The 8947-nt window shown below is 29.1% G+C and overlaps 1 protein-coding gene across 2 annotated transcripts in view; it reads right to left on the reverse strand.

The window, feature by feature from the left end:
• LOC145261267 (syntenin-1-like) overlaps nucleotides 1–7320 on the reverse strand; it is a 114854-nt gene extending 107534 nt beyond the window's left edge. The window contains exon 1 of one of the 2 annotated variants that reach the window (XM_080119710.1): nucleotides 7094–7320. The gene's annotated coding sequence lies outside the window, so the exon portion shown is untranslated. Of the gene's footprint in view, nucleotides 1–477; nucleotides 818–7093 lie in introns of those variants that run through there. The other variant, XM_080119711.1, reaches the window with a different exon arrangement.
• Between the last annotated feature and the right edge of the window lie 1627 nt (nucleotides 7321–8947).

Consider the following 8947-nt stretch of genomic DNA (forward strand, 5'->3'; position numbering starts at 1 on the left):
ATCTCGAAAGTTTGAACTATTGTAGACTTATCTGTCCCTGTTTTTTTAAGATGGCAACACGAGACAGTCCCTTATTGCTTACTCATAAAATCTGACTCTTAGTTAAAAAGTAAACTACTTGATAAATTCATGCGATTCTTTTTTAACAACCGCGCACCGTTCCGTGATGGGGGTGTACAAAGCTCTTTGTTTATTTTTTTTTTTTTTTTAATTATTTTTTCCATTATTCTAAAAAAGAAACTTTAAAGGGTTACAAAATCACTTCCGATTAGCCATGAAACAAGATATATATCTATATATATATATATATATATATATATATATATATATATATATATATATATATATATATATATATATATATATCATCATTAATAGAAAAATAAAAATGGCAGACATGTTTACATATTGGTTTTCGAAATTCAGAAATGGTTTCGAAGTATTTAAACTGACGAAGAAAATAAACATAATAGTTACCTTGGATTAAAGATTTCAGTTTAATCACATTCTATCTAATCAGCGAATATTAAGGCTTCAAAATCACTTTTGGATGGCAATGTCTACGATGTAAACATCATGTCAGACATTGTTTCTGTTATTGATGAGCTTTTATTATCAGTAAAATAAACAATTTTAGATTATCGTGACAACGTGGCCGTTCGAAAATCGAAAGTGAGCTTGAAATCTTTAAACAGTCAATTCGAAAATAATTATACTATGGTCTCATCAGAAACCAGTCAGGAGTTAAGATTTGAGATCAAAATTACATGTACACAGTCACGTCGGCACTCCCGATTGAGAACACTTCAGACGACAGGCAATAATATATTGATTATACCAAACTCCGGCTTGGGGGGAGGGGGGTCTCTTGACTGAACATATACTACACTTTGAATTATACGTAAATAAAAGTAAAACATTTCATTTACAAATTAAGCACAAATTTGGGGAAGAGTCTGGTTCGATACTAAACGCACTTCAGAGGACAAAGTCAATTACGTTATATACACACACACGTATGCGTTCTCACTTTTGCGTAAATAAACAACAATATACAGAAAGGTTTTATTTTTAGCGATGTGTAATATATATATATATATATATATATATATATATATATATATATATATATATATATATATATATATATATATATACACACACACCATACCTGTTCAGTTCACATTGAAACACTTATCACAATATTCTGTGAATCTGTATCAAAAAAACCTTGTTAAACTTTGTGACATATTACCATTCTATGGAGGTCAGGTTGACTATTTAAAAAAAAAAAAACTGATTACATATAATGATAGAAGATGTATCGAGATACAGGAATGGGTATGTTTGATCTGGCAGAACGGTGGTTCATTAAAATTGTGGGGTCTGCGTTTGGTTCACAAAGTATGGAAATAAAAAATTTAAAAATTTAAAAAAACATTTACAAGTGTTTTTGATATAGATGTACATAAGAATACTTTGATAAGTATGTTTTAATTTAAATAGGGATGGTATAATAAAATTGTGGAGTCTGCGTTCGCGCCTGGCCTCTATAGAGTGGAAATAGGCACAAACTTTAATAAAGACTTTTAATATCTATCTGCGTAAGTATACTTTGATAATTATGTTTCAGTTTGAAGAAATATGGTATAATAAAATTATGGGGTGTTCGTTCGCGCCTGGCATACATAGAATGGAAATATGTCACAAAGTTTAACAAGGATTTTTATCCACAGAATATCGTGATAAGTATTTCAGTGTGAACAGGTATGGTATAATAAATTATGGGGTTTATCAATTTTATTTTTACTTTCATCATATTTTGCTTTGGTTTTAATACTCCCAAATTCAACCCAAATTTACAACCCTTCCTTTTCATAACCTATCACACTTTCATAAATCAGAGTCCATTTTCTGTAGGCTGTTTTTTTTTAACCCAGTCAACGACGGGTACTTTTGCTAGTATATATATAATATATTATACATATATATATATATATTATATATATATATTATATATATATATCATATTATATATATATATATATATATATAATATTATATATATACAGGGTGACCCAAAACAACGGGCCCCAACTCTAATTAGGCCCAGTTTCTTAGTGTTTTGTCCGAATGAAATGAAACTTTGGTCATAACTAGTTTATTATATTCAAAACATCGCATTAAAACACTAGGGCCTTTGACAAAAAAAAAAAAAAAAAAAAAAAAAAAATCGGTCAATTTTTTAAAACTTTGACTCCTATTATGACCTCTTAACATTTATTGTTTTGTGCTCAAATCAAGTTATTAAGTTAGATCCATGTCCAAGGAACCTATATCTAAAATTTCAAGTGTTTAGACCAAAAATTGTCGGAGGAGTTTGGTAGAGTTCTCAAAAGTCAAATCGTTAAACTGGTCGAAATCCGGTTATATCGATTTTCCCAAATCTTAGAACCCTGTATATCAAATTCCGAGTCTGTAGACTTAAAATTGACAGAGTTATTGCGTATGGAAATGTACACAGACACACACACAGACACTTTAATGAATGACAAAAGTCTATATTCCAAAGTTCGTGATGTTGACCATCTTACGATTTATACTTTTAAATAAACAAAAGTGTCATAAAAACGCTAATTATTGTAATAAAAACAAATTAAAATGGCAATTTCTTACCAGAAAATAAACAGAAAGACATTTTTAAATATTTTAAATGCTATATTTTTTAACGAATAAATGAGAGAACCCTTAGCTTTTTGGCTAGAGAAAAGTGTAGTATCTGTCTTTCAGCTTGTAGTGTCCACAGTCAGAAACCTTTCTAGATTGAGGCAATTTTAATTTTCGTCACAATCGAGAATGCCCTTTCTGTGTGGAAATACATGGAAACGTTTCGTGTTTCTTGCCTATACGTAACTTTGATACATATTGATAGATTATTCACCATTTGTTGTTTTTCTATTGTTAAATTGAGGAACCATTTTGAGTTGAAATCTATTTAGTATTACGCATGTAATACAAAGAAAAAAACACGTTTGAAATGTGTGAATATACCAGAAAAAGTGAGATTTTAACAAAATGGATTTTTACGGAACCGGAAATGTTGTGTTGTTCGTGAAGTTTATTTTTTGTATCGCTCAAAACAAAAGTTTTCTTAATGTCTTTTTCCTCTATTACTACGTAATTATGTACTACATTGATTTTAACTCCAAAAACGTCCCTAATATTATAATCTTTAATATATATATATATCGCCTATACACTAATTTCACTCGAATTTTTTAAGGAATTGTTTAGACCGTCAAACTTTATCTTTACCTAATTTGGTAAAATTAATTGAATGCCAAATAATACTGTAATTGTTAAGTCATATTATGGTATTGTTTGGTTATTAAGTAGTTTCATTTTTTGAACTAAGAAAATCAAAATTTACCATTTTTAGCGATTTGAATACTAAAACTATTGAACATAAGGCTGATGTTTTATCTCGATCCTTCTATTTGAGTTGTATCTCCTTTTTCCCTCATTTATTTTATCGGATGTCATCATATGCCTGACGAAAACTACGACTCGCTTGGTCATAAAATTTAATTTTCTTAAAAATAAAAAATAAAAATAAAAACTTGATCAAATTACGTAATTTTTGGAATATGACATTTGTTCTGTAACGAGTACGTACATACAGACTTTTCTATATTTTCTTTACTTTTAATTGCTGCCATAAGTGCCAATAAGCACCGAAAAATCATTGGTTAAGTAACGAGTAAACATTATTTAAATAAGTAATATATATATATATATATATATATATATATATATATATATATATATATATATATATATATAGAGAGAGAGAGAGAGAGAGAGAGAGAGAGAGATAGATAGATAGATATATAGATGGATAGATATATAGATAGATATAGATAGATAGATATAGATATAGATAGATAGATATAGAGAGATAGATATATAGATAGATAGATAGATAGATATATATAGATATATATAGATATATATAGATAGATAGATATATATAGATATATATAGATAGATATATATAGATATATATAGATAGATAGATATATAGATAGATAGATAGATAGATATATAGATATAGATATAGAGAGATAGATATATAGATAGATATATATAGATATATAGATAGATATATAGATAGATAGATATATAGATAGATATATATAGATATATAGATAGATATATAGATAGATAGATACATAGATATATAGATAGATAGATACATAGATAGATAGATATATAGATAGATAGATACATAGATAGATAGATACATAGATATATAGATAGATAGATAGATATATAGATAGATAGATAGATATATAGATAGATAGATATATAGATAGATAGATATATAGATAGATAGTTTTTGATTAATTTCTTCATTTTTAGAATCATTTATTTCGTCAATAATAATGTTTACTTTATTATATTTACTCTTTAATAAATAAGATTAAAAACCAGATTTCCACTGGTCGCCATGCTTGAATGCGTGTGCGCATAAACAAACATAGCGACGAATAAAACCATTTATTCTGTGAAGTAGTTAAACCTAAAGAATTAACCTAACCTTATAATGATGCTAGTATTATATTTACTCTTTTTATAAATATTAAAAAAAAAAAAAAAAAAAAAAGGAACTGTCGACTTTGACCATGTTTAAAATATCAACTTTGAAAGATAAGTAGACTCGGCCTACGTGAAACTAGCAATAAAATACAGAAATATGTCACGTAATCTTTGGTTGGACATTTAGAACCAAGTGAAAGTACATTATATTTTATTAGGGATTGGGAAAAAAAATCCGTGATCACCATTTAGTTAAGAACAGAAACTACGCCTTGATCATGTTATTGTACTTTTTGCAGTCTTTTATATAAAGTATGAGTTATATAAGACTCCAATCGAACAGGAGAAAGATGTAGAATGTACTTCCCCCCCCCCCAGGAAATACTAAACTGGGGCAATTCTATCCACTCTTTTATTTGGTTCCCAGCCCCTACATTAAAAACTGACCTTGTGTCAAACTTTGCGACCGTGGAGATGGGGCAAACAAATAGGGACGTTTTACTAAAACAAATTAAAACATCTAAATTTAATGAAACTTGTGTAGTAGTTTACGGATTGTGCTATTTTTGTTAGATGGGATTTTCAAGTTCGTTTTTTTTTTTTTTTTTTACAGTTAACTTCTTTTTTTTTTTTAATTGTTAGGTGAAAGTATAGAATAGATTTTTTTTTTTTACAAAGCCCCCCCCCCCATCAAAATGTTAAGAAGGGATTTCTAAATAGTTATTTCAGCACCAGCACCACGAGTCACGACCCGTATATTGTACGAGTACCAATTTAACTATCAGCTTCGACTTTTTTTTCTAGATCAGAACTGATAATTTGTATTGTGATTATTCGGAGGTTACATCGGCTAAAACGTTGTGACTATTACTAAGATAAGAATAATGTTGGTCCGAATATAAACAAAACAATTATGGATTTTCTTATTAAAAACAAAAGTGGTTCATACTAAATAAGAGTCTGCTCTAATGGTTTTTAAGCGTTCGGACATAAACAAAAACTGGGCCACAGATATCAGTAGGCCGGGGATATATTTTTTTCTGTGGAAATATTCTTTATTCACTTATATTTCCTTTTTATATATACCAATCCTTATTTAAGAAGCTCAATGTAATTACAGAGCATGTGATGAATTAATGACAAAAGTCTATATTCCAAATTTCATGTTGACCATCTTATAATTTATTCCTTTAATTCAGTTGACATTTACACTTCTTGACAATTACCATAAATTGAAAGATGGCCAACATCATGAAATTTGGAATATAGATTTTTGTCATGATATTTATAGTAAAAATTGAGGTGAAAAATAAATGTTCAATGAGAAGACAAGCCTATCAGGATAAAAAGCTCTATCAGATTAAGAGGAGCAAAAAAAATAAAAATAAAAAATAAATAAAATAAAAATATTTGGCTTTTTCTTCTGATGAGAAGCATTTAGCTTCGAAATGCCATGGCTTGTTTCTGTTGAAAAATTCCGATGTAACTTTACTCTTTATCATATATATATATATATATATATATATATATATATATATATATATATATTGTGTTATGGTTCAAGGACGACGAGCATATTTTTGGTAAAGGTCCTCCCCCCCCCGCCTTTTTCAATATATATATTTTTACTTTTGTTTTATTTTTATATTTGGAAATCAACTGTAAATAACATAAATAAAATGAAATATAAACAAATCGGTAACTATTTTCTTCGTTTTACGTGTCAGGAATCCGAGTTCAATTTTGTGTGGTCGAATACGGTTGTCCGTTACCTGATTTTAAGCGAATCGAAACGGGTAGCCATGGGGACTGATCTATACGAGCACCAAAACGAGATTAAATTTATGGAAAACAAAAATGTTTAAATCGGAAAACAGGAATTAAAAAAATATTCAAATTTAATGCTTTTATAAACGTCCATTTTAAAAATAGAGATCGTTTCTTCGACATCAACGATAGAGGTTGTTTTTTTTTTTCTTTGCCAAAATTATGAATTAATCGTTATTTTTTTGTTTGTTTTTAATTTTTTTAAATTAACTTATATAAAAAGTCATTGCTTTTATGTGATTAATAATCTTCTTTTAAATATATTTTCATTGCAAACTTCAAAAATAAAAACAATAACATCAAAACTGACCTTTTTTTTTTTTTTTGTCATTTTAACATCAATTGTTAAGAATGGAATCAGAGCCTTAAATTTACCGTTTTTGTCCCTATTTTTGAAATTTTTAGAATTTTTTTATAAATAAGAATTTTTTTTTATATATGTATATATATATATATATATATATATATATAAAGAAAAGGTCTTTGTTATTAATAAGTAACCAAAATAAATAAATAAAAGCAAAAAAAAACATGGGCGGATTCTTTCTTTTCTACAATTTTAATAATATTCTTAAAATCAAAAATGCTATTTTTGTATTTAAAAATATTTAATGATTTTTTTCTGGTTCGGGAAAAATAGAATTCTTTATCTTGATTAAATACTCACCAGTTTTTGCGTGTTTTGTTATTTTAGTAGGTAGATAGCCAATAAAGACTCTCACAAGTTTTACGGAGAACTGAAGGTAGCGGCGGCAAAATTTTCTTTATATACCAAACAATTGGTGACGTCATCTCACGTGACTATTTCGAGATGATTTTTTTTTTTAATACAAGGAAAGAATAATCTACAAAGCCAAGCCTACTGCTTCCTTTCTGTCCTTCATTTTTTTTATTCACCCTTTCTTTCTTGATCGTTATTCTTTCTTCATCTCAATTTCTTTTTTGCTTCTTTTTTTTTTGCTTTTTTTATTTCTCCTCTTTCTTCTTCTTCTTCTTCTTCTTCTTCTTCTTCTTCTTCTTCTTCTTCTTCTTCCATTAATTTTCCTTCTTTTTCTTTTTTATTTCCCCCCCCCCCATTGCCGCCTTACCCTTTTTTTCTTTTTATCTGTTATTCTGTTTCCGTATCTACTTTTTTTTTTTTTTTTTTTTGACTCACGACGTTCGCCCTTAACAGGGCATATCGCCACTTGGACATAAGGGACTATTATTTGGGACCAAGCCGAGGAAAGATTAAGAAGATGTTAGTTTACATTACATTTAAACTTCTGCATATCAGTGCAGTCAGGGAAGCAGGTAGTAGGAAGGGAATTTCAAAGTCTAGCTGTTCAAGAGAAGAAACATTAGAGTGAAAAGCTTTCTGGCATTTGGGGATCTCAACAGTGAAGGAGTGTGATTTTGTTGCTAAGTGGGTTCGTCGAGAAGGCACAAGTGCAACGAGTTCATCAGAGCACATTCCATTAAAATATTTGTAAAACAGGCACAGAGATGCAGCCTTGCGGCGATGGGACAGGGGTTGGAGGTGAGTTAACAAAATGGGACCTATTCTTTCTTTACCTCAGTGCCTTCTTCTACTTTTTTTTTCTTCTCAAATTCTGTTTTTCTTCTTTAATTCTCCCCTTTCCTCCTCATTTTTTATTCTTTTTGTCCGTTTTTATTTCTACTACTTTTTCTTTTATTACCTCTTCTTTCTTTATATTCTCTTCTGAATTCTTTTTCTTCTTTTTTATACATTTTTCCAAACTAACCCTAACCCTAACCCTCCTTTTCTCCTTTTTTTTTTTTGTTTTCCATCATCTTATTTTATTCTTGCTCGTTCACGTCAAATGTCTTCTTTTTCGTTTCATTTGCCCTCCTTCTTTAAACTCAATTTTATCAGACTTCTTCTTCTTCTTCTTCTTCTCCTTTTCTTTCGTCTTTTTCATTCTTCTTCTTCTTTTCCTTCTTCTCTTCGTTTTCTTCCTTCTTCTTCTTCTTCTTCTTCTTCTCGTTCTTCTTTCTTCTTGTTTTTTTTCTTCTCCTTATTTTCTTCTTCTTCTCCTTTTCCTTCGTGTTTTTCATTCTTCTTCTTCTTTTCCTCCTCTTTTTCCTTCTTCTCTTCGTTTTCTTCCTTCTTCTTCTTCTTCTTCTTCTTCTTCTCGTTCTTCTTTCTTCTTGTTTTTTTCTTCTCCTTATTTTCTTCTTCTTCTTCTTTCTTTCTTTCTTTCTTTCTTTCATTCTCTCTTTCTTGACTAAACTTGAACTAAAGATAAACTATTAAGGCATTTAAGAGAAGCGAAAAACACAAAAGACTTGTTGGTATTTAACGATGCCATCCTAACGAGACCACAAAGGAGGATGGTGCCGGATTTAATTTTTTTAGGAACTAATTCTCTTTCCTTTCTTTATACCCCCCCCCCCCATTTTTTTTCTTTTCATCTAATAGAAACCGGGATTTCTTATACAATACAGTTTAAATTCGTTTAGCAGCTGAAGTTAAACTTCCTCTAAACCAGGGGTTCTCAGCCAGGAGTAAATTTACCCC

This window comes from Euprymna scolopes, chromosome 37, assembly GCF_053919585.1.
Source record: "Euprymna scolopes isolate OS-2025 chromosome 37, ASM5391958v1, whole genome shotgun sequence".
Lineage (NCBI taxonomy): Eukaryota > Metazoa > Mollusca > Cephalopoda > Sepiida > Sepiolidae > Euprymna > Euprymna scolopes.